This window comes from Pan paniscus, chromosome 13 (assembly GCF_029289425.2).
Source record: "Pan paniscus chromosome 13, NHGRI_mPanPan1-v2.0_pri, whole genome shotgun sequence".
NCBI lineage: Eukaryota > Metazoa > Chordata > Mammalia > Primates > Hominidae > Pan > Pan paniscus.
The window spans coordinates 123,139,558-123,167,227 of NC_073262.2; the positions used below are offsets into that span (position 1 = coordinate 123,139,558).

Below are 27,670 nucleotides of genomic sequence, written 5' to 3' on the forward strand. Positions count from 1 at the left end.
TATGTATATGAATATGCACACACACGTATGAATGTCTCACACTTTTATATATATGAAAATGTATAGATATGGATACATTTGTACATGCCCATGCACCAGTACATCCACAAAGTCTTGCTTGGCAGCTCTTTATTATAGTGATAAAAATGCTCAAATGCTCATTTGAGAATAATTGCTGATTCCATACCATGCACATGTTTTGACATAGAATGAAGTAGAAATTATCATATGACACTCTCACATCTGGTGAAGTTGGAGGTATGTGTGGAAGCAAACATGATTTCTTTCAGGCCTTAAGCCTCATTAATATGTGTTGTTGAAGTCCTTTATCACATCAAAGCAATATGATCTTTTAATGATGGTTGCTTTGAGTGAAAGGTTTAAAACATGGGTGCAAAGTAAAATTCATTAAAATATCTAAATGAACAAATTGGAATATTATTAATAAAAATATTAGTCTCTAATGGACTTTATAGTGATCTGATTAATTTGAAGTATTTTTCAGATGAAAGACAGAACCATTTAATCTCCCTCTTTGATGCTATTCTCTTATTTTAGCATACTTATTTATTCCTTTAATTTGTGTAGTTTAGCTTTCAACTTGACTTTCCCCATTCCATTTACAGAGATGTTCGCAAACACAAGAATAATTCCTGCTGGTAATGTTGCTCATTAGGAACATTTCCAGAAAGAGAGGTGAATAGTGCTGCAAATATCTCTTCATTTCCAGCCTGGTAAATAATCTGTCAAGACAACACCCCAGCCAATTGTTTAATTGTGTATCAGGCTTAGGTGACAGGACTTGGATATGACGTGACAAAAGGGCTTAGAAAGAGTTATCCATCTTCCTTCCCCTTAGAACAGCAGAGTCTTCAATAAAGACATCCGTTAAGTCTTTATTTCCTAAGGCATAGAGAATCAGACTTCTTACCTTTCAATTAGTAATGGATGAACTTCAAAAAGGTAAGGTTTTCATTCTCATTTTTGCTGTTGCTGGCAGGTCTTAGATACTTGGAGAGTTTAATGGATTCCATCCCCTCCTCTTCTCTGTTTCTTTTTGTTCATACACTTAGGATGACTCCTATTAGTTACAAGTTCTTTGGTTTCCTTTACTTATTTGCATGCATTTAATTATTTTTGAGATATTGACCAGGAGAGAAAGAATAGAAAATCTCTTTGCAGAAAAAGTTTTTTGTTCTTTTTTTTTAATGACTACTTTTTAAAGCTGTTGAATGAGTTCATTTGAGATACAACTTCACCCAATTCACCCATCATCACTTGACAATAAATCTTTCCCAAGCTCAGTTTTCCTACAATTTTCCCCAAAAAGAAAAAAAAAAAGAGAATATGCCCAAGATTAAAGAGGATCTTTCTGGATTAATCTTGTTTTTATTTCAAGGTTTAGTACATTTTTGGATTATATTCTTTTTCAGAGTTCCTAAACTGGTTTTGTTCAAAATGGAGATTGAAATTTCCAAATTATTTCTCTTATTACCAGCACACCTGGAGACCTGAACTGTGGCACTGGATGTAGCTACTGTAAATAACATCTTGGAATCTCTCACCCATATGTATTTGCTCTTATCTGTATGTAAAATGAGACATAGCCTTATTTTCACTTTAACCTAAGTCTGACACTAATGACCTCTCTGATAGTAAATCAATTATCCATCCATCCACCCATTCGTCCACCCATCCCATCAATTTGTGTTATTAGGTACCTACTGTATGCCTAATGTTTGCTAGTTGCTGGAGAAATCATAGTGAGAAAAAAAAGAATCAGTCTCTGCCTCAGGGAACTTACAGTCTCGTGTGGAGTAAGGTACTATTTTTTAAAAATCATGCAAATAATTATGTATTTTCAGTGGAGGAAACATACATGATACCATGACCATGAAAAGTTTTAGTAAGGCACGTTGGACTAGTTAGGACAGGCAAGGAAGACTTCCCTGAGAAAATAATGACCAAGGTGAAGAATGGAAGAGGAAGGAAAGGAATATTAACCAGAAAAGGAATGGAAGAGTGGATATTAGACAGGCAGCAAATTTGTCCTCCCTCCCAAATTTCACATTAAAACAGAAGCACTTTAAATTTATATTGTGAATGACAAGGAATTTATACAATGTTATGGTCATGCAGTGTTTCTAATTTCTGCATTGTCTATAGCTTATAAACAGCTAATGAGAAAAGCTTTGTCATCTTAAGCAAGTGCCCCATCTTCTACAAATGATAATAAATACTTATAGATTATGATAATTATCTCATATCTTGGTTAACATCCCAACCAATAATAAAATAAAACAGAGAGAGTGACTGGGAACCCGCAGTAGATTAGCCACAATTCCAAAATCTAAACAGCTCTAACCACTTAAAAAATTGTAACTTAGTTCCTGATTGAAACTTTTTTGGTAAAACTTGACCTGTGCTAATGTGAGGATATTTATTACTTTTAAGATTCTCAATTGGAGTGTTTTCTTGTGAAGGGCATATGAGAGTGTTACGGAACTTTTAGAGGATTCCATTTCTTCCTCTTCTTTGTTTCCTTTTCTTCCTTTTTGTTCAATCCAATTTTCAAAATTCTGTATGCAAAAAAAAAAAAAAAGAGGCTGTGTGGGGTGGCTCAGCCTGTAATCTCAGCACTTTGGAAGGCTGAGGTAGGCAATAACTTGAGGTCAGGAGTTTGACACCAACCTGGGCAACGTGGATAAACCCCATCTCTACTAAAAGTACAAAAAAAGAGAAAAGAAAGAAAGAAAAAAAAATTAGCCAGGCATGGTGGTGCACACCTGTAGTCCCAGCTACTTGGGAGGCTGAGGCAGGAGACTCGCTTCAACCTGGGAGGCAGAGGTTGCAGTGAGCTGAGATTTGTGTCACTGCACTCTGGCCTAAGGCACAGAGCAAGACTCTGTCTCAAAAAACAAAACAAAACAAAACAAAACAAAACAAAACAAAACAAAATGCGTCTCCAGAATTTCAGATATGTACTCTTGTTCCCTGTGTCTTTTTAATATTTACTTTACTTTTTAACGAAAATTATGTGTGGTGTGTGTGTGCGCATGTCCACGTACATGTGCTTCAAATAGGGGTGGTAGAAAGAAAAGTTTTTGCTGAGAACCAGGAGTTTTTAAGGCAATGTGGAATGAAACATCTGAGGATTGGCTGCCTTGGAAAAAGCTTCATGAAACATTTGCAAGTAGACTTCTATTTCTACTCCCATCTATCAGTCTTTGACATGTGGATTATCTGTAGGAGAGATATTTGACTGTTTTTATTCTTAAACAATTAGGCAAAGACATTCCTAGATCAGATCATACATTATTTCTCACTGACTTCTGTCGTTCTGGCCATGAAAGAGTAAGCAGGTGACTTGTCTTTGTTGATGAGTAGGATTTGTACTTCTCCAGTGGCCAGGAGGAATGGGAAAGATGAAGGCTAGCAAGAAGGCTGGACAGTGAGTTTCAGGGAGGGGAAGGGTTGGCAGCCCAGATTTTCAAAACCTTGAGCTTCACTTCTTAGCAAAGTCCTCCCCTTGCTGGAGGTAGAGTGGACTCGGTATTGGGGTAAAGTTCTATTGGCTTGAGACTGCCTGATGTAGACAACTTCCTTGGAACAATTCTGATTTCACAGTCGGGACCCACATGACAGTATAAAACCCTATTCTCTAAGCATTATAAAGAATCATAGGGTTCATCAATCCAATGTCTCCTTTCTCACCATCGGGCATCCCTTTGCAAGTCTGAGGAAAGCCTTCTATTCTAAGAAAACTGTACATTCACCAGTATTTCACACGCCTTTTTTTTTTTTTTTTTTTAAGATTTCACAGGGTTGGTGAGAGAGGTCCTTAGACAACAGAGTTAGAGCTGTTGATACAATCCACTGGTTATAGTCCATTTCACACTAAGTAAAACTGAGGCCCTTGGAAGCAACAATATATCTCCAAGAACACAAAATAAGTTTATTTTAGAGCTTGGCTTAAAATCCAAATCTAGCTACTTCCACCTCAATTTTTTTTTTTTTCCACAATGTCAGGAGTATATCTCCTTAGCAATTTTTTTTTTTTTTTTTTAGTTTTTAAGGAAAGAAAAGCTGTAACTTCTCTCAGCAGTTTTAAATCCTGGAAGGGCATTAGGCAGGAAAGTCTAGAGTAGTGAATTTCCCACTAAATTTCTCTCTTCCATTTTATCTTAATTTTCCAGTCTCCATTTTAGTTCCTTTAAAAATCTGTCTGGCCAATCTTTCTTCTCTCATGTCCAGGGCTTGTCAGGGATGTGACCACTTACCACCTGCTGACCCTTCACCATTTAGTATTTTGCAGCATTGACCTCCCTGCTGAGCCAGAAAGCCTGGACCAGATTGAGAAGAAATGCGTGTGAGTGGTTGTCCTTTGTTCTGCTCTTGGCTCCTCACTCTGACCATGTGTTCCAGGCAGGACTTCCAATTAGAATGCCTCAAAGAAAAGAGCAGATTGGAGATGCTATGTCCTCCTCCGCCGCCAGCAGGCCTGGGGGTGGCATAATATGCTGCCCAAAATCTTACTGGGAAAGACTTGCTTCCAAGGAAAGAAAATGCGGCGTTTCAGCCCACAGGTAGAGAATAGGAGAAATGGAAAGTATGGCAGATCTGGGCAGGGTTCTGCTGAGATTGATCAGTGTATTCATAGCCTTACAATGAAATGAATATGTCCTAAAGCTGAGTATAATCTTTTCTTATAATTGTTGCATATTTTATGTGCCGTGTCTCTATGTGAGCTGAAAGGAGCTTAAGCCTTATTTTACCTTTGGTATACTCTCTAGAGATACTATATATTTTATACATGTATCTTTAGGTCAGAATGTAAGTGTCATAATACAGAGATTTGAGTTTTTGTTCACTGCTAAATTTCCAATGTCAGAATGGAACTTTAGCAGATAGTAAATACCAGGGTGATATTTAAAATATTTAACTACCAGTTCAACATGGGCAGCAAACATTCAGAAGGCTATAGACAATCTGTGTGCTGGCATGAATGTCAGTCCTAGTAAGCACTCAGTGAAATTTGGTTGAATGAGGTACTAGTTAATAAGAGGTACTATTCTCATATAGGTGATGAATATGTAATTTTGAATTGATTTTTGAGAGTTTACCCACTTAAAATAGGTATTGGGCAATTCACACACACATGCACATACTAAAATATGTGCATGAATATACTTACATGTATATAAAAAATGGTCAGCCTAACAAAGAAATAGAAATAAAAATAATATACCTTTGTGTTGTTGTTTCTTTGAACTTCAAAGGCTAATAATATTCCCTGAATTGGTATGGATATGGGGACTGAATAGCTATAAATCTGTTATTCTACTCAGCCACTATATCCTGGAAAACAGCTTTATTCACATTGACCTGTAAGGGAGTAAATTGATAAAATATTACTGAATAGCAATCATACTGCAATTTGGTAATATGTTTCCCAAATCTTAAGTATATGTTGAAGAGTATTTGGCTGAGGAATTATGGCTCTAAAATTTTATTCTAAAGAAATACTTAAAGTAATTCTATTAATGTACAAGATTATATATTAAATATATAGGGATACTGATTGCAGCATTGTTAATAATAATAAATAAATTGGGAGCTGCTTAAATGTCCAACAACAGGAGATTGGTAAAGTGCATTATATTGCAGCTACACAAGTTGATCCTGTGCAGCTCTGTTATATGTTCATGAGGCCCCTGAATTGATGGCAACTTGCACATTGTGGTCACACAAACAGACGCAGACTGATGTTTTTTCACCAAATTGCTGTAACAAAAATTATGCCTAAGAATATATTAAGTTCAGAATGTACTGAGTAGAAAAAGAAAAAAAAAGGAAAAAGCAGTATTTATAATCTTTTTATTTCTTGTTAAAAAAACACACACCTAGATGGAATGTTCGACACTTAAAAGAGATCAGATGGCACAAAATATAGTCATATAGTTTGGATGTGTGTCCCCACCCAAATCTCATGTTGAATTGTAATTCCTAGTATTGGAGATGGGGCCTGACTGGAGGTGATTCGATCCTGGAGGTAAATTTTTCATAAATGGTTTAGCACCATCCCTTGGTGCTGTCCTCATGATTGTGAGTAATTTATTGTGAGATTTGGCTGTTTAAAACTGTGTGGTACCTTGTTCTCTTGCTCCTGCTCAGGCTGTGTGACATGCCTGCTCCGTGTTTGCCTTCTGCAATGATTATAAGTTTCCTGAGGCCTCCCCAGAAGCCAAGAATATGCCAGCATTATGCTTCCTATACAGCCTGTGGAGCCGTGAGCCAATTCAACCTCTTTTCAAAATTACCCAGTCTCAGGTATTTCTTTATAGCAATGCAAGAACAGACTAACACTTATAGATATAAGCTACTTGGATAGATATATAGATATATAAAATAGATAGATATAGTACCTATAAAATAGTTACTATATAGTTATCTATGTACCACTATATAGATATAGAGGTAAGAAAAATCTGGAATAATACACTTCAATATGTTAATAGTGGTAATTTATTGGTAATTAGGGTAATAATATTTCTTTCTCTTTTATATCTTGGTTAATCCATATCTTCTAAGTCTTCTACAATTGCTATGTATTTTTTGTGAAGTTCAGAATAAATAATAATAAGTGGGAAAAAAGTAGCCCCAAGAGACATTTGTAAGAGAAAGTAGTCCTGCCCAAGTGAATTGGCATGGGCTTTGGACCTGGACATATCCCAGTTTGATTTCTTGGCTTTTTCTGTGTGACCCTGGACAAATCAGTCAACCATCTAACTTCTTATTTATCCATTGAATAGGTGAGTAACTCCTGCCTTGCAGGATGGTCTTAAGGATTCTCGGTGATTTGTATAAAGGTCCTCACATGCTATCCAGCACAAGATAGACCGTTGGTCAATTGTTATTGATTATTACTGGTGTTGGGAGACTATCCCTTTTTAAATTTGAAAGATATCAACCTTTGGCTTTTCTCTTTAAGATCCATCTTCATGAGCCCAGATTGGAAACCTGCCTATTAGGGAACTCAGTATTGTCATGAGTGGTAACCACGCAATGGCATTTTGATAAAGGAGCCGTGTGTTAGTCCACTTTGTATGGATACCAAGGAACATCTGGGGCTGAGTCATTTATAAAGAAAAGAGGTTTATTTGGCTCATGGTTCTGCAGGCTGCACAGGAAACATGGCACCAGCACCTGCTTCTGGTGAGGGCTTAGGAAGCTGACAATCATGGTGGAAGGCAAAGGGGGAGCAGATGTGTCATATGGCAAGAGAAGGGAGGAGGTGCCAGGCTCTTTCAAACAATCAGCTCTCTTATGAGTGAAATACTGCAAGGACTCACCAATTACCACAAGGAGGGCACAAAGCTATTCATGAGGGATCCACCTCTATGACCCAAACACCTCCCACTAGCCCCCACCTTCCAAGTAGGGGGTCACGTTTCAACATGAGATTTGGCGAGGGGTACAAACATCCAAACTATGAAGCCCTGTATAATAAAAAGAAGCTCAGTCTAGGAATAGTTTAAAAATGGGTTTAGGATTTTGAATTGCCATCCTTAGGTTAGGGGTATAGTACATATCTGCTCAAGTAGAGTACATTGTATCTTGAGGGTAACATCCCCTCCTTGACACACATATATATACATGCATATTATAGAGCACAGATCAATGGTTTTGTAAACCAAGAGGTGCTTTGTGCGCTGAGCTTTTTCTTTAAAACTAAAATAAGGCTGCCATGGTGGCTCATGCCTGTAATCCCAGCACTTCGGGAGGCGGAGGTGGGCAGATCACTTGAGGTCAGGAGTTTGAGAACAGCCTGGCCAACATGGTAAAACCCTATCTCTACTAAAAACACAAAAATTGGCTGGTCATGATGGCACACGCCTGTAATCCCAGCCACTTAGGAGGCTGAGGCACTAGAATCACCTAAACCCAGGAGGTGGAGGTTGCAGTGACCCAAAATTGCACCACTGGACTCCAGCCTGGGTGACAGAATGAGACTCTGTTTAACTAACTAACTAAATAACTAAATAAATAAAATAATTGGCAAATGCACAGATATAAACATGGACCCACAAACACAAACATACATGCATACACATGTACATACCTACCTCTCTATTGCCATCACTAGAAGAACTGAGTGATACTGGAGTTTTTGTCCTCATCTTCTCTTCTTCCCATCCTTTGCCACATTTCTTTGCCCCCTGGGAATCAAAGTGACACTCCAAGTATATTTTCAGGGGACTAAGTGCACAATTCAGTGAGTAGAACAGATCTCTGAGAGTTGTCTTGTGGATATGAACTGAAGTTATTCTAAATAAAGGTGCTGTTTGAGGGTGGCAGGGAAGAAGGAGGGCCCTCAGTCATCCTCAGTTTCCTACTTGTTCGCATGTGGCCAGTTCCACCCCTGTCAGACCAGGCTGTTTCTAGTTTGCAACTACAAAACAGAGTTGGTGTCAGTGCAAAATCCTCAGCCATTACCTTTTTTCACTTACAGCTGGTTTAACTCACCAATATAATTAAAATATGAAAGAACAAACAGCTCTTTAAATTTAAAAAAGAAATTGCTATGATATAAGCAAGAATATTATGTAGATTGTAGCAACTAATCACAATTAATACATCTTTATAAAGTTGAATCTGTAAAGATATGTTAACACCAAAGGTGGGGCTGTGAATTTTTTAGGCACAGTCAATTTAATTCTGTACTGGAACTTAATACCCCAACAAACAACTGCTTTTAATCTATCTTTATGGCATTATTATTAAAAGATAAGTATCATTTAAGGAAATGACTCTATCACTGTTTAGCTGTTCCCATAAAAAGCTTTCCTCTTTTACAACTTGTAATTTGGCTTCTGGAAAAACAGCAATACTGCAGGACAGGTAAGAATGAAATTCTTAGGATTTAAAATACTTTTTTGGTGTGGGGGGCTGTTGTAATTGAGTTAGGATTCAAATTTTTTTATATATGCATGAACTAATATGGGGAAATACGGTAGGAGTCCAGAAAACACAATTAAATACCTTTTTCTTACCAAATTTGTGTGTAAGCAGGCCTGAGTCTCCTCAATATTGGTAAGGAGTTAAAGGTTCTATTTAATGAATAAATGTATTCATCTAAACCCTGTCTTTATTCCTGGTGTCACTGACTTTACCACAAGATCCCAACATGTGTTCCATTCCCAGGTGGTCTAGTTCTATGCTAATTAAGATAACTCCCTATGGCAAGCTATTCCTTACACCCAGGGAAATTTCCTTAGGAGGGAGGAGCATGTAATAGGGAATCTGAGGCCTGTATGCAAGGCTCAACTATACCATTCATCAGCTATGGAACCACTGGTAAATAAACTACACTTTCTTTATCTGAATGTCTCATCTTAATATACATAGAAATATAATCCCCCATCTTGGCATACACAACATAGGTGTATTATAGTATTCTGTGAAGCATAATGTAGATGACATACCAAAACTGCAGAGCATTATATAATGTTAAGCTCTGATTACAATTTGGTAAAGATTGGCCATTTGCACGGATGACATGTGAACTTGACTAGTGATGTAGCCAATCAAATTAATGTAGATAGACAGTCATCTAAGCAAGTCCTCAAAGAATAGCCCAGAGTTGGATAATTAGGGGTACCCCTGGATGAAAAATATTTTACCTTTCCAGGTCTCAGTTTTCTAAGTGAGTAAAAGAAATAATTGCATGTAAAGACTTAAAGACTTAACCAGCACTGAGTTTTAGAAGATAAAAACTATTTTCAAAAACAGTTATTGCCTATGTTGTTTTAAAGTAAGATATTTTTCACAGCTCTAATGTCTTTTGATCTTTTTTGTAATAGAAAGGGAAGCTACCACTGAGATCTGCTATGTTGGCATCACAGTGTCCAAAAGTATTCAATAACAGATAAATAGAAAATGAAAATAAAAAGATCAGAGTATCCCCTGGGAATCTGGCAAACAGCATGGTGCCCAGCCATTTCAATCACAGGCCAGTCTAGAGGTTCAGATGCAATAGGTTTCACTTAACTCACTGGGAGACTTGCACCTACTCCAGTTTCCCAAACTAGGTCCCCCTGATATTCAGGGTTTCATGTCTAACACAGAATTGGCAAGCCAGCTTTACCAACAGTCTCTGGGGTATAACTGGACTTCCAGTTCCTCAAAGAATTTTATGTTACAAAATGGCCCCACTGGGTGACCATAGAATTTTCACATTGCTACTACATGATGAAGCAGGGCAGCTGTAATCAGATTTGAAAAATATGTCAAATGAATGAGTCTGATGGAAACTCTGCAAATTGTCCACATGGACCCCCTGGTAAAGTGGGATGATTAAATGAATGACTAAACCATTTGATGAAATGAGGAGCTGGATAGCGTAGCAAACATTTATTGAGCACTTACTATACTTCAGGCACTATCTTGTATTTCACAAGCATCATTTGACTTACCCTCTGAACATCTATTTAAGGAAGGTGCTGTTAGCCCAATTCTCACCAACAAAGGAAAGAATTGAGGCATGGAGAGGTTAAGTAACTTGCCCAAAGCCACACCTACCCAGGAAGCTTCCTCCAGAGTGAATGAAGAGGCAGAATAGCAGCTAATTGCAGATGAGACCCAAAGCGCAAGTTTAACTCTGTTCAGCATTGTGAGTGCTGAGCTGTACACAGCCTTTTCAGCCAGACATGCACACCTCTGTGAACTGTAACACATTTAATATCATTAAATTAATTTCATTAAATCCCTGCACAGAGGACACCTCATGCCTCCAAAGCAGGTGTTCAATGTTCTAGGTTTCAGGTGGCAAGTATAATTTGTTTTCTATTCCACTAGAAAGAAACAAGAATGACCATTTCACATTAACTTCACACTGAGCAGAGATTATCTAAAGGATGATCGATTCTTTTAGTTTCATGCTCTTTGGTACCATTTAAAATTTTAGTGTAGACTGAACAAAAATTGATTATAACACTTTGATAGTTCCACCAATCTGTGTGTGTGTGAGAGAGGGAGAGGAATGTGTGAATGCAAGCATGTGCCCATGAATCATGAGGTTATTTAAGGAGAGAGTATGCTTGAAAAAAAAAAAAAAAGCAAAGACTAAATAGAATAAATAGATTTCTAAGAATGTTTCTGAAGTTTTCCAGTTATATTCAGATTGCTATTTATTACAGAAAACTGGGGCAGTCTTGCCTTATTTTCAGCACTTCTACGCAGAGTAGAGAATGACTGGTGCTAGAGCTGAATCGTAGCAGTGATTTTGTGTCATGGAAAATGATGTCAATACAGTTTGAAGTAGATATGTTTGAATGGGATCTAATCCTTTGGGCAACAACAGTTGAGATATCGCCTAAGTGAAAAGTTGAACAAGTTCAATACGGGACTTATTTTAGCTCTCTAAACTATTGTTTCAAGCTTTACCTAACACAAAAGCTTTATGAGAAGTTTCTTTAAGTCTCTGCATTAGAATCTATTGTCACCTTGGTAGGAATTAGAATCTGAATGTAGAGCTGAAAAGAACCTTAATGAAAGCTGTGTAGTGTTGATATTGTTGGGTGTATTCCTATGGGCGGAAACTGTACATCATTTCAGAAGGCAGATTCCCATTCTCATGGGGCTGCCAGTGCACAACTCTAGGGGGACGCCACTCACATAGAATGCATGTCCTTCAGCTATTCAATGTGTCAGCTCGGGCAGGGTAGGGAGGGGGAGATTTTAAAAAGTGGGTTGTAGCAAAGTGAAAAGGTAATCTTGGTGACAGTTGAAATTAAAATGCAAGTTATAGAATTCTATCTATGAAATTGTGGCCAATATGTAAAAATTAAGTGTCTGTTTTTTCAATGACTAGAAAATGCCCTACAAAGAAAATATTGATTTGGTTAAATGACAGGTTTATGGACAGTTGTGCCTTAAATTTATCTTTTTAATATTGCTATTTAAGTAAAATAATATTATTTTAAACAGCCATAGCCTCCAAGTTGCTGTGCACACTTATTTAGAGGAAAGGCATGCTTGAGGTTTTCTACTTGAGGAAAATCAGGCAGTCAAGCTCCATCATTTGACAACGGGAGAAATGAGGTCTAAACTGCTGAGGCCATTTGGTTAGGGACACACAAGCAGTGACCAAGTGGGATCTCAGCTCAGAGATTTCTACCCCTATAACAAGGTGACTTCCTACCATCTCTCACCCTTGGGAATTTTTCTCCTTCCTTACTAATCATTCATATTCTGATAACTTCTGCAGTAGGCTGAATAATGGCAATCCAAATATATCAGGTCCTAATTTCTGGAGCCTATAATTTTATCTTATTTGTAAGAAGAGTCTTTGCAGGTGTAATTAAATTAAGAATATTGAGATGAAGGGATTATCCTATATTATCTGGGTGGGACCTAAATGTTATCACAAGTGTCTTTGTGATACTTGTGGGAAGAGATTCAATACAACACAGAAGAAGAGATACAAAGATGGAGACAGAGACTGCAGGGATGTGGCCACAAGCCAAAAACACCAAGGAAAAGTGGTAATCACCAGAAGCTGAAAGAGGCTTGCTTCCCTGCAGCCTCTGGGGGGAGCGGAGCTCCATCAACACCTTAATTCCTGGCTTCCAGGTTCTAGCACTATGAGAATAAATGTCTGTTGTTTTAAGCCGGTTTGGAATAATTTATAATGGCAGCCATAGGAAACTAATACAACTCCCAACTTTATTTCTCTAATGCTGACCTCTCTTCTGAATTGAGATTCAAATTTCTATCTTGTGGGTGACTCAATTGCAATTCCCAAATCCCCACTAGCTGCCTTCTCCCCTCCCCTCAATATGCTTCCTAGTTCAGGTAATCACTCACCAATTCTTAATCACACTGGGTTTTACCTCTTTTCTCTTATTCTCCACATCTGATTCTTCACATTTGGTATCCTGAAAACATTGTGTGGGTCATCACCCACTGCCCACTCCCAGCACTGCTAATCTGAGCTAGGTCCTTATCACTTACGTCTCATCTTAGCTTTTCGCATACTTTGTACTCCCATTCTCTAATTTGCTCTCTATGATACCAACAGAATCACCTTTCTAAAAATGGCAAAGATGGTAGATATCCCTATATTTGAAAATTCCTGTAGAATTAAGTCCAATATTAGAGCGTTGCTAAGACGGCAAGAAAGTGCAAGCTCTGGAGATGTGACCACCTGGGTTCCACTCCTCTGGACTCTGCCACTTACTAGCTTGGGGAGTTTAGGCAGGTTGCTTATCTGTATTTCATTCCTCCCTCTATAAATTGAGGATAACATTAGTGCCTCCCTTATAAAGGGGCCATCAAGAATAAATAAACGGATATCTGTAAAGCCCTCAGAAGAGTATCTTGATCACCAATGAAATAGCAGAAAAAGTATGGTTTGTCAATAATAGCAATTATAATATCTAAAATAAATATTGGCTGTGTTTAATATGTCTCACTCTGTCACTCAGGCTGAAGTGTGGTGGCCCAGTCATAGCTTACTGCAAACTTGAAATCCTGGGCTCAAGCAATACTCCTACTTCAACCTCCTGGGTAGCTGGGACTACTCATGCCACCATGCCCAGGTAATTAATTATTATTATTATTATTATTATTATTATTATTTTTGTAGAGACAGGGTTTTGCTGTGTTGCCCAGGCTGGTCTCCAACTTCTGGCGTTAAGTCATCCCCCTACCTCAACCTCCCAAACTGCTGGGATTGCAAGTATGAGTCATTGCACCCAACACCTTTGGAGTTTTTACATTCCAGTCATGTTTACTGTTACAATCTCATGTTATGCCAACTTGTCTGTATTTGTCAGTTTTTTTTCCAAAGAAATGGGACCAATGGGAAATACATATATTACAGGTTGAGCATCCCTATTCCAAAAGTCTGAATCTGAAGTGCTTCCAACTCTGAAACTTTTTGAGGAACAATATGACACCACAAGTGGCAAGTTCCGCACCTGATCTCATGTGATGGGTCACAGTCAAAATGCAGTCAAAAATTTGTTTCATGCACAAAATTATTTATTAAAATATTAAAATAGAAAATGACCTCCAGGTTATGTGTATAAAGTGTATATACATAAATAAATTTCATGTTGAGACTTGGTTACCATTCCCACGATATCTCATTATGTATATGCAAATACTTAAAAAAAAAAAAAAACCCAAATCCCAAATCTGAAGCACTTCTGGTCCCACGCACTTCAGGTGAAGGATACTCAACCTGCATAAGGAATTGCTCATCTAATTACCGAGACTGAAAAGTGCCAAAACCTGCAGTCAGCAAGCTGGAGACCCCATAAAGCAGATAGCATAGCTCCAGTTTGAAGGCTGGCAGACTAGACACCCAAAAGAATCCATATTTCAGTTTGAGTCTGACCGCAGAAAACAACCAGTGTCCCAGATTGAAGAGACTTGGGCAGATGGAGTTCCTTTTACTCAAGGGAGGGTCAGCCTTTTTGTTCTATTCAGGCCTTCGACTAATTGAATGAGGCCCACCAACCTTAGGGGGAGTAATCTGCTTCACCTAGTCTACTAATTCAGATGCTAATCTCATTCAAAACACTCTCGTAGAATGTTTTACCAAGTATCTGGGCGCTCTGTGGACCAGTCAAGTACACACATAAAATCAACCATCACACCTTCCTAACCACACTCTGTGCCAGCTCAGCAGACTCTTGGCAATTTCCTCAACAGAGCTGGCCCTCTTGTGTCTTCTTGCCTTGGCTCATATTGAATTCCTTTCTTTTTTTTCTTAGATTGTTTCATTCTTCATTCACATTGTTCCTCTGCTGTGTCCTGGAAAAGCCCTATTTATTCTTCACAACTGAGTTCAAACCTTACCATCTTCTCTACTTGTGAACTCAATTCTTTCTCCTTCCATAATGACATTAGACTATTCCTATCTCTGTTTCCCAAAAGCATTTAATGCATGGAATGGATCACATTGTTTTAAAATTAGATATGCAGCCGTCTATTAAAGTCAGACATTATAGAGGACAGAAACATAGCTTTACATTTTGTTTCTTAGTATTCCTAGTGCCTGACCCAGTGCCTGGTATATCCTAGATGCACAATACATATATGTTGAACTAATCCGTGGCCCTTTGTGAAAACAGAAAAGATGAGCCTTTCTAGTGAGCAAATTGAAGTTCCAGTCAACTGCAGATTTGCCATTCCCTAAGTGAAGTTTTTCCCAGAAGGCATTCTGCCACTCATTCCCTGCAGAGGGAATTTGGGGACGACCAACAGGAGTACCCTGGCTGAGCTGAATTACTGTGATGGTGCCTAGGGAGAGAGGCAATCTTTGAGGCACCCAGGCGGTAACCTTTATTTAATTGGCAAGATGGAAATCAATGACACATATGGCATTAACAATTTTAGATTCTGGATTAGTTTGCAGTGATATCTGTTGATTAAAAAAATAGATTCAAATAATCTTCAAACCATTTTCGTGTCCAGGAAAAATCCCAAGGCATTTGTTACATTTCTTAATAAGAAATCAGATATTTAAACTTGCATAAAGAACAAAAACAAAAATCCAGCAATTACATAAAAAGTTATCTAAAAAGATATATATGTTAAATAAAACATATAGGTTGTAAAAATATGACTCCCCTGCCTTTGTTTTTCTTGCCCAAGAAATATGTCTATTACCCTTTATTTTTTATTTTAAATTTTAAAAAATATTGAAGATAAACAATATTGGTGCATATCAATCAAGTTGCTGAAAAACACTCCTCCAAACCAAAATGAAATAGCTATTTGTCTTAGTAATTAACTACATCATTTGAGGTTTGCTGCAGGAAACAGAAACTGCCTTAGGTATTTTAAACAGAAAGGAATTTAATGCAGGAAATTAAGAGCTTAGAAAATTACTGGGAAGGCTGGAGGCGCGGATGTCAGGGGACACTGAGGAGACAGCTCAGTGGCCAAACACCACTACTGCATTGCTTGTGCTGCATCTGCCACCACTAACCCTTGACACCCAGAAGCTGCTGACTCAACATGGGAATGTGTCCCTTATCACTCACATCTCCATGACCTCACTTAACAGAAGAAACAGCAGTAGTAGCACAGTCTTGTTGAAGAGTCAATATGACATACACTTTGGGAGACCAATCTACAGCATTTGTGTACTTTGTTATATAAACTTAGAAGAGAAACTTACAGATCTAGTCCAAATCCTGTATGAGAACGTTTTAGAAACTGATACTCTGTGTTCTCAAAAGAACTTTTTAGTTTGTAAAATAACTAAGCTAACACAAAAGATCAGTTTGTCAAGTCAGACTTTCACAAGTCAAGAATCTTCCCCAGTTTCCAGCTTTATTAATAATCCCAAAAAGATATAAGCACTCAAAAGGTGCATGTAAAGCACAGGACAGGTCTGGAACTTTGATGGAGGCTCCCTGTGACTTTCTACACACACACACACACACACACACACAAACACACACACACACCATGATCAGATGAAGTCTCTAATGGAAGTATGCAGGTGGCCTCACATAGCAGAAAACATTTTGGTTATAAAATATCTCCATTTTATACCCCAGAGGGTCACCTAATTTATGTGACATTTTCAAGGAAATTCATAAGTCCTGGGTTTGTTTACCTTAACCCTAAACCAGGTTTATCCTACTAAGATGATATTATGCAATCAATACAAACTCCCTTCCTGAGCAATATCAGTAGTATATTTACCAAGAGGTTCAGCTTGTTTGTAAGGAAATAAGACCAGGTTTAAACCATCTTTGCAAAATTGTGACTGTAAGAAATATGACACATTGCTTGACATATGACAAGCAAGTTGACCCCATCTTGCTTCTGATCTCCAAGCTGTCCTTGGTCATTCCTGGGTGTAGGCCAATCTAACTTTGGGAAGAATTTAGTTTATGGTTTAAACTTAAAACAAAGATGGTAACAGCCCCTCCCAAAACTAAAGCTCCCTTTGTAAAACTAACAAAAGGCTTCAAGGTTAAAATTACGAGAGGGGGCTGAATTCTGATAAGCATGGTTTGTATAATCCCTTACTGCTGAGGGGTCATGTGGCCAGAGGTTGCATGATTTATGACTTCCCCCAGTTGCTCCTATAGATAACATCACTATTGTAGAACCTAAGAATGGTTTTCAAGATATCTTTCAGACTGACCCCACCTGGACTCATGACTTGTGACTCAACTGATCTGTGGCCCCACCCAGAGGTGGACTCAGTGCCTGAAGACCATTTTCCACACCCCTGTGAGTTCATCCCCAACCAATCAGCAGCACTCATTCCCTAGCCCCCTACCCACCAAACTGTCCACAAAACCCCTAACCTCTGAAACTTCAGAGAGACTGATTTGAGTTATAACTCCAGTTCTCTTGCATGGGCCAGTGGGCCAGACTCATATCAATTAAACTATTTCTCTAATGCAATGCCATGGTCTCACTGGATTGATTTTTGTCTGTGCAGCAAGCAGGAAGAGTCTGTTGGGTGACTGCAAGGTTACCAACATTTTCTTCCCCCTGGGGAAGGACCCTTTAGGAATGAAAAGAGAAAGAGGTCACAGACCCACTATTTTAAGTCCTTCCTCCCCAGTATGAAACCTACAGAAAAGCTGGAAGAATAATAAAATAAACTCACCTAGATCCACTATTGAGAATATCTTACATCATCTCCTCTCTCTGTAATATGTGTATATATTTATATATCTCAGATTAGATTCCCCTAAAACAGATCCTGAGATGAGGATTTGGGTGAAAGTGATTTGTTAAAAATATGATCATAGAGGAAAAAGGAAAGAAAATTGTTAGGAGCAGGAGGAAGTTAAATAAGGGTGTGATTTCAGGTGAGTTGAGACTTGCCCTAATCCTGTGTAGATTTCTGATACCACAATGGCAGAATGCTAGAAGAAAAAGCACAGAGGTGGTGAATAGACACACAGAAATAGTAAAATGAATCTAAGAGGATATAAGCAGAGTATCAACAATGTCAAAAAAAAGTTTATGTGTGTGTGTGTTTGTGTTGACATATACTGCACATATACCTTTATATTTTGGTGAACCATTTGAAAGAAAGCTGTAGGCATCCTTGACACTTTACCACTAAATACTTCTGCTTTTACTGCATCTCCTAAATAACCTGCATAACCATGATACCATGATCACATTCAAGAAATTTAACATTATTATCTCATATTAATCTAATATATAAAGTCCATATTCAAATTATCCCAGTAATGCTTTTTTGAACTTTTTTTCGGATCCAAGATCTAATAAAAGATTGCACATTTCATTAAGTTGTCATATCTCTTTAGACCACTCTAACCTGCATTAGATTTGTTCTGTCAACGTTTTGTCTTTTATGAAATTAATAGTTTTGCAAAGTCCAGGCAAGTTGTTTTTTAGAAGGTTCCACAGTTTATATTTGTCTGATTGTTTGCTCACAATCAATGCAGGTTAAATAATTTTGGAACAGTACAAATAGGTGATATTTTGTTCTTCTCAGTGTATCATATCAGGAGATATATAATGCCAGTCACTCCAAAGTTGGTGGTATTGAATTTTGTCAGATGGTCGAGATGTCTACCAGATTATGACACTTTCAAAGTATGATATAACTCAAGCTATTTTAGAATTTCTTCTCCACACCACAATTCTTTCCCACCTCTCTTACTGACAATGCCTTCATCAATTTCTAATTCTCCAGGTACATAGTTTTGAAGTCATCAAAAATAAGCAAAAACCAAAACCCCTTTAATCTAAGCCTACACACTCATAATCTGTTCTCTTGCTAATCCTAAGTTTCGCTTTTGTATTATTTTTAGTGATATTCTTTTCTCTCAGTTATACAACCACAATACTAGTTTATTCCTTAAAGTTTTAGTCTATTAACTCCTGAAAAAATGTATAGGCCACACTCTTATCTTCCATCACCACACCACCTTCTACCTTTTTTGGTTCCATTCTATATGTATTCAATAATAAAGTTAATGTTTCCAAAAGATATTTAGCTACTAATGTGGTAGCTGTAAGAACCTGATAGGTCATATTCTTTGTATTAAATGTAGTTGATACGAAAATTATCTTTCAAGTAAAACTAAACTTTAATTGTGAGATTTCATGCTATTCATCAGTTTCACCTACTATATCTGTGTTAGGGTTCTCTAGAGGGGCAGAACTAATAGGATATGTAATATATATGTGTGTGTGTATACATATAATATGTGTGTATTATATATAATATATAATATATAATATATATTATATATAATATATATAATATATAATATATAAATATATATTATATATACTATATAAATATATAAATATATATAATATATATAATATATAAATATATATATTATATATAATATATATATTTATATATTATATATAATATATAATATATAAAATATATAAATATATATATATATTATATATATTTATATATTATATATTATATATAATATATAAATATATATATTTATATATAAATATATATATTTATATATTATATATTATATATAATATATGTAAATATATATTATATAAAAATATATATAATATATAAATATATAAATATATATTATATATAAATATATATAATATATAAATATATAAATATATATAATATATAAATATATATAATATATAAATATATAAATATATATTATATATATAATATATATTTATATAAATATATATTATATATAAATATATATTATATATAAATATATAATATATAAATATATATAATATGTAAATATATAAATATATATTATATATAAATATATATAATATATAAATATATATAATGTATAAATATATAAATATATATTATATATAAATATATATAATATATAAATATATAAGTATATATTATATATAAATATATATAATATATAAATATATAAATATATATTATATATAAATATATATAATATACAAATATATAAATATATATAATATACAAATATATAAATGTATATTATATATAAATATATATAATATATACATATATTTATATATGTATATATAATATATATATACTATATATGTTATATATATAGTATATATATAATATATATACTATATATGTTATATATATAGTATATATATAATATATATACTATATATGTTATATATAGTATATATATAATATATATACTATATATGTTATATATAGTATATATATAATATATATACTATATATGTTTTATATATAGTATATATATAATATATATACTATATATGTTATATATATAGTATATATATAATATATATACTATATATGTTATATATATAGTATATATATAATATATATACTATATATGTTATATATATAGTATATATATATAATATATATATAAAGCGGAGTTTATTAAGTATAAACTTACACAATCACAAGGTCCCAAAATAGGCTGTCTGCAAGCTGAGAAGGAAGGAGAGCCAATCTGAGTCCAAAAACTGAAGAACTTGGACCAATGTTCAAGGGCAGGAAGCATCCAGCATGGGAGAAAGATGTAGGCTGGGAGGCTAGTCTAGTCTCGCCCTTTCACATTTTTCTGCCTGTTTTGTATTCGCTGGAAGCTGATTAGATGGTGCCCATCAGATTAAGGATGGGTCTGCCTTTCCCAGCCCACTGACTTGAATGTTAATCTCCTTTGGCAACACCCTCACAGACACACTGTGGATTAATACTTTTTATCCTTCAATCCAGTCAGTTTGACACTCAGTATTAAGCATCACAAATTTACCCCTTGTCAATTTGAACCCATACATACCTCCTGAGGTCATATATAATCTTTAAATACAGACAATAAAAAGATCATAATTATACCTAACATAATACAACTGTCCTTCGTCCAACCAAAAATGCACCAATCCCCAACCCAAAATACGATTACACAAAATTAACAATACTTAAATGCTGATATGAAGTCAATAAATCTTATGTCACATGATAAAGGACAAAGAAAGAAAATAAAGATATTTTCTTAGTACAAGTGTATAAATGCACAAACATATTTTTAACAAAAGAAGGAGGAAATACTCATGATAGTCACAGTCTTCGTTTCTGCAGCTGGTCACATGGTCGTAGCTGGTATTGATGACTACCTGCTTCTACTACACATTCTGTATTCCCTTTGCCTTCAGGAAGCACCTCAGCAGGTCGTGGGTTTTTTTCCTGGTGGGGTGACCCAAGCCTTCGTTCCTGAAGGATCTGGGTCATTTGTACTCCTGCCTAGACTGGGTTGTTGTAGTTTTCCATTGACCTTAATCACAAGGCACGGTAATACTAAGAGAGCCCTAATGGATCTTCTGTGTTCCATACACACTCTTCCTTACCTACATTATGGAGTAGAAGACTGATTTCATCTTGATAGTCTGGGTCAGTCACCCCAGCCAACACTGTGACTCCCTTCTTAGCCTGTTGACTTAAAGGTAGGAGGAGCCCAAAGTGTCCACGTGGCAGTCTTAACTTCCAGTTTACTGGAATTGTTGTTTTTGTGTTTCCTTGTGGCAGTGTTCCTCCCTCTGGAACTAAAACCACTAGGCCAGTAGAATGTAACGTCAGAGGAAGCAAAAATTTTCCTAGTGGATCACTAGGGGTGATGGTGAGTGGTGCCACTGGTCATTTGTACTCCTACCTAGATTGGGCTGTTGTAGTTTTCCATTGACCTTCATCACAAGGCATGGTAATACTAAGAGATGCCATAATGGATCTTCTGTATTCCATGCATACTTTTCCTTATCTCCATTATGGAGTAGTAGACTAGTTTCATCTTGATAGTCTGTGTCAGTCACCCCGGCAACACTGTAACTCCCTTCTTAACCTGTTGACTTAAAGGTAGGAGGAGCCCAAAGTGTTCAGGTGGCAATCTTAACTTCCATTTTACTGGAATCATTGTTGTGTTTCCTTGTGGCAGTGTTCCCCCCTCTGGAACTAAGACCTCTAGGCCAGTAGAACATAATGTCAGAGGAGGCAAAAATTTTCCTAGTAGATCACTAGGGGTGATGGTGAGTGGTGCCACTTCCACCCTTTGATTCCTGGACCTGTGAATCCTGGCTATGGGAGAAACATATGGATGCCGATTCAGAGCATACACAGCCTTCTGGAGAACCTTGCCCCAGCCCTGCAAAGTATTATCACCTACTTGGCGTTGTAATTGTGACTTCAAAAGACCCTTCCACATGCTTCAGGATGATGGGGAACATGGTAAGACCAGTGAATTCCATGAGCACAAGCCTATGGCTGCACTTCTTTAGCTGTAAAGCAAGTGCCTTGGTCAGAGGCAATGCTGCGTGGAATACCATGACTCACAGAAGGCAGTCTTGGTAGAAGCACTGTGTGCAGGATAGGCAAACCCATATCCAGCATAAGTGTCTATTCCAGTGAGGACAAAACTCTGCCTTTTCCATGATGGAAGAGGTCCAATATAATCAACCGGCCACCAGGTAGCTGGCTGATCACTCTGACGAATGGTGCCGTATTGAGGGGAGGGCTCAGTGTTGGTCTCTTCTGCTGGCAAATTGGGCACTCGGCAATCGCCATACCCAGGTCAGCCTTGATGAGTAAAAGTCCATGTTGCTGGGCCCATGTGTAACTTCCATCCCTGCCACCATGGCCACTTTGTTCATGGGCCCATTGTGTGATGACAGGGGTGGCTGGGGAAAGAGGCTGAGTAGTGTCCACAGAATGGGTCATCCTATCAATAACTTCAGTTTTTGACCATTCAGAAAGGTCCACCCATGTATCTCCTCCTCAGATATCTTTGTCCCCAATTTTCCAATTATGCTTCTTCCAAGTCCCTGACCATCCAGCCAAACCATCGGCTACAGCCCATGAATCTGTAAATAATTGCACATCTGGCCATTTCTCTTTCCATGCAAAGTGCACAACCAGGTGCACTGCTTGAAATTCTGCCCACTGGGAAGATTTCCCTTCAATGCTGTCCTTCAGGGATGCCGTAGAAAGGGGGTGTAGTGCTACATCTGTCCATTTTCAGGTGGTGCCTGCATATTGCGCAGAACCATCTATGAAACAGGCCTTAGTCTTCTCTTCCTCTGTAAACTGATCATAGGGAACTCTCCATGAGGGCATCAGTGCAGGCTGGGGGAGAGAAGGCAGATGGCAGGAGTAGAGACTATGGGCATGCCACTTTCTCATGTAACTTACTTGTGCCTTCAGGACCTGCTAGAGCCCGACCACGTATATACTACGTTCATTTGATGATGGAATGGTGCTGTGCATGACCCACTTTATGGCTAGATAGGTCAGAAAGCACCCAGTTCATGATAGGCAGTTCAGGTCACATGGTGGCTTGATGACCCATAGTCAAATGTTCAGTTTCCACCAAAGCCCAGTAACGGGCCAAGAGCTGTCTCTGAAGAGGAAAATAGTTATCTGCAGAAGATGGCAGGGCCTTGCTCCAAAATCCTAGAATCCTTTTCTGTGATTCACCTATGGGGTCCTGCCAAAGGCTCCAAACAGCATCTGTATCTGCCAATGACACCTCAAGCACCATTGGATCTGCTGAGTCTTATGGCCCAAGTGGCAGAGCAGCTTGCACAGCAGCCTGGACCTGTTGCAGAGCCTTCTTCTGTTCTGGACCCCTCTCAAAACTGGCAGCCTTTCAGGTCACTCAACAAATGGGCCACAGTAACAGACCCAAATGAGGAATGTGTTGCCTCCAAAATCCAAATAGGCCCACTAGGCATTGTGCCTCTTTCTTGGTTGTAGGAGGGACCAAATGCAGCAACTTATCCTTCACCTTAGAAGGAATGTCTTGACAGGCTCTACACCACTGGACCCCTAGAAAGTTTACTGAGGTAGAAGGTCCCTGAATTTTAGTTGGATTTATTTTCCATCTTCTGGCATGCAAGTGTCTCACTACTAAGTCCAGTGTGTTTGCTGCTTCTTGCTCACAGGACCCAATCAGCATAAAGTCATCAATGTAATGGACCAGTGTGATATCTTGCGAAAGTAAAAAGCGATCAAGGTCTGTCCAAATAAGATTATGACACAAAGCCAGAGAGTTGATATACCCCTGAGGTAGGACAGTAAAGGTATATTGCTGGCCTTGCCAGCTGAAGGCAAATTGCTTCTGGTGGGCCTTATGGACAGGAATGGAGAAAAAGGCACTTGCCAAGTCAATCGTTATACCACGTACCAGGAGATGTGTTAACTTGCTCAAGCAATGAAACGACATCTGGTACAGCAACTGAAGTTGGAGTCACCACTTGGTTAAGCTTACAAAAATCCACTGTTATTCTCCAAGATCCATCTGTCTTTTGCACAGGCCAAATGGGAGAGTTGAATGGGAATGTGGTGGGAATCTCCAACCCTGTGTCTTTCAAGTCCGTGGTGGTGGCACTAATCTCTGCAATTCCTCCAGGGATGTGATATGGTTTTTGATTTACCATTTTTCTAGGTAGAGGCAGCTCTAATGGCTTCCATTTGGCCTTTCCCACTATAATAGCCCTCATCCTACCAGTCAGGGAGCCAATGTGGGGGTTCTGCCAGCTGCTAAGTATGTCTATGCCAATTATGCATTCTGGCACTGGGGAAATGACCACAGAATGAGTCCGGGGACTGACTGGACCCACTGTAAGTCAGACCTGAGCTAAAACTCCATTAATTACCTGACCTCCGTGAGCCCCTACCTTGACTGGAGGACCACAGTGACACATTGGGTCCTCTGGAATCATTATCAGCTCAGAGCCAGTGTCCTGTAGTCCCTGAAATGTCTAATCATTTCCCTTTCCCCAATGCACAGTTACCCTGGTGAAAGGCTGGATGTCTCCTTGGGGAAGGATGGGAGAACGATTCACTGCATAAATTGTCAGTGGTGTAGTGGGGTCCTTCCTCAAGAGGACTCAGCCTCCTCTTCATTCAAGGGGTTCTAGGTCTGTAAACTGGCTCAAGTCTGGAAATTGATTGAGGGGGATTATCTGTTTTTATAATTCAAATTAGTCTTTTGTCCATTCGACTTAGAAGTTTCCTGCTTGTATAAATTAAATAGGAATGCAATAGGCTTCCTGTCAATTTCATTTCTAGGAACACCATAATTAATTAGCCAATGCCAGAGCTATATATGAGTCAAACTATTCTGATTGCCGCTTTGCCTCTGCTGTCCATTACGGTAGCTACACCCCCCTTGCCTTTGACGGTTGAGTGCCGCCACTTGGTTTGGGATCCAATTATTCCCATTGTATTTAAATTTTGTAGTTGAGTGACTGCAGTTCCCACCATTAGATCTGACATACAGAAAACAGCAATTACAGGGTTCTTCAAAGATGCAGGTGCTGCCCTCACAAATCTATTTCACAAGGCATTGGTCAAGATTATATTTCTGGACCCTCTCAGCTGGGATGAGTAGGTCTAAAGTGACTAATTCACTATACCATCCTAATCTCCCTAAGCCTTTGCATCCGTTCCACTACATTAAATCAAGGAGACCAGGCATTTCCAGCTTGCTCACAGTGAACCATCTTTAAATCCATATTTCAGCTAACCAAGCAAATAAACTATTAAAACCTTTTTTAACTCCTTGAGCTGCAACATTAAAAGCAGAGTCCCACTTAGTGGGCACGAATCAATAAATTCAGCCTGATCCAACTGTATGTTCCTTCCACCATTACCCTATACCCTTAATATCCATTCCCATCCCTGTCCTTCAGATTTCTGTTTATATAAATTAGAGAATTCAAACAGTTCTTTTCAAGTGTAACACATCTCCTCATGGTTCACACCCTCAACCTCATCTCCAGGGGCCCACTGGGACTTTAGTCTAGTTATAGATCTAGAAGCAAACAGGAGTGTTGAGGGTGACTCCTGAAGAGAATCAACATTATTTGCCTGGCAACTGCCTCAGGGGAGGCCATCATTGTTGCCTCTGACAGTGCAGGGTTTATCTCCTCAGACAAAGTGGAAAGACTAATGGCAGCATGGGTTGGGGAGGGGATGTTGCCACTACTGGGGACAGGGAAACTGTCCTGCTGGCAAAAAAGGTTCATCAGAGTTTACAAACTCAGTGTCCCCAGCTTCATCAGGGTCCTCCCGCATGTCCCCATTCCAAGTTTCAGGGTCCCATTCTTTTCCAATCAGTGCTTTCAATTTAACAGTAGACACCTGGCGAGGCTGTACATGCATTTTTTCATTAAAGGTCAGCCGCTCTTATGATAAGAGCTTGTGTCTGTTTTTCCACAATTTCAGCTCTTTCTCTACAGGAGTTAAGACTCTCACTTGGGGCAGTCTTAGCATATTTGAAGCTCAAGCTGGGAGACAGAATCCCTGAATTCATCATTCTCTTCATCACTTTGTCCACTGAAATTACGAGCAACCAATCAGCTTCATTATGTTTCTTGGTTCTCCAAATATGTTCAAAAGTATTATGTATAGAGTCACTAAACTCCTTGCCTCTCATAAGTGGTGAATCAGGAGTGTCAAATTTACTTGTTTTGCATAACTCTCTGAACAGTTCACACCAAGGACTATTAGAGTTCCCCATACTATTAGAAATAGAGTCCTTAGCATTTTTGGGTCTAATCATATTAAGCAGCCAACTCCAGAAACCCCAAAACCAACAAAATAACTCCATCCTTAATATTCTGTTCCTCTAGATCCACTCCTGGTACCAAAATCTGTATTAGTCAGGGTTCTCTAGAGGGACATATATAGCCTATTAGTTCTGTCCCTCTAGATATCATAACCATGTAAGTTAATACTTAATAAACTTCCATATATATATGTGTGTGTGTGTATATATATATACACATATATACATATATATATATGTACAAGGTCCCACAATAGGCTCTCTGCAAACTGAGGAGCAAGGAGAGCCAGTCTGAGTCCCAGAACTGAAGAACTTGGAGTCCGATGTTTGAGGGCAGGAAGCATCCAGCATGGGAGAAAGATGCAGACTGGAAGGCTAGGCAGTCTCTCCTTTTCATGTTTTTCTGCCTGCTTTCATTCACTGGATGCTGATAAGATGGTGCCCACCAGATTACCAGTAGGTCTGCCTTCCCCAGCCCACTGACTCAAATGTTAATTTAATTTGGCAACACCCTCACAGACACACTTTGTATCCTTCAATCCAGTCAAGTTGACACTCAGTATTAACCATCACCATATCCAACTAAAATTTTAGTTTACTTCTGATCCAAAAAGAGAAAACTATCTCCTATTGTTTTAGATCTTAATTGGTGCTCTCCTATTTAATTTTAACTTTTTTTCTATCCCAAGGAATTTTTGCATTTTTAATCTGTAATTGCCCTTAAACTCTGTGTTAGTTTGCAAGAGCAGCTTTAACGAAGTACCACAGACTGAGTGGCTTCAACAATAGCAATTGGTAATCTCATAGTTCTAGAGGCCAGAGTCCAAGATCAAGGTGTCAGCTGGGTTAATTCTTTCTGAGGCTATGTGGAAGAATCTTCTCTATGTCTCTCCCATAGCCTCTGGTGATTTGCTGCTAATCTTTGGCATTCCTTAGCTTATAGAAGCATTACCCTTTACCTCTCTTAAGCTCCACCTAGCATCCTTCCTGTGCATGCCTCTTTCCAAATTTCCCCTTTGGGACAATTTCTCCTTTGGTTCCCCTTATGGACACCAGTCCACATTGGATTAAGGGCTCACCCTAGTCCAGTGTGACATCAT

General features: G+C 38.0%; 1 long non-coding RNA gene across 4 annotated transcripts in view; it reads left to right on the forward strand.

The window, feature by feature from the left end:
• The window catches only part of LOC103786116 (uncharacterized), an 859,517-nt gene that overhangs the window by 570,251 nt on the left and 261,596 nt on the right, over positions 1 to 27,670 (forward strand). Inside the window, exon 5 of one of the 4 annotated variants that reach the window (XR_008624591.2) lies at positions 13,488 to 13,601. The exons of the other annotated variants lie outside the window; for them this stretch is intronic. This is a non-coding gene — a long non-coding RNA (uncharacterized LOC103786116). The remainder of the gene's footprint in view (positions 1 to 13,487; positions 13,602 to 27,670) is intronic. 4 annotated transcript variants of the gene reach the window in all.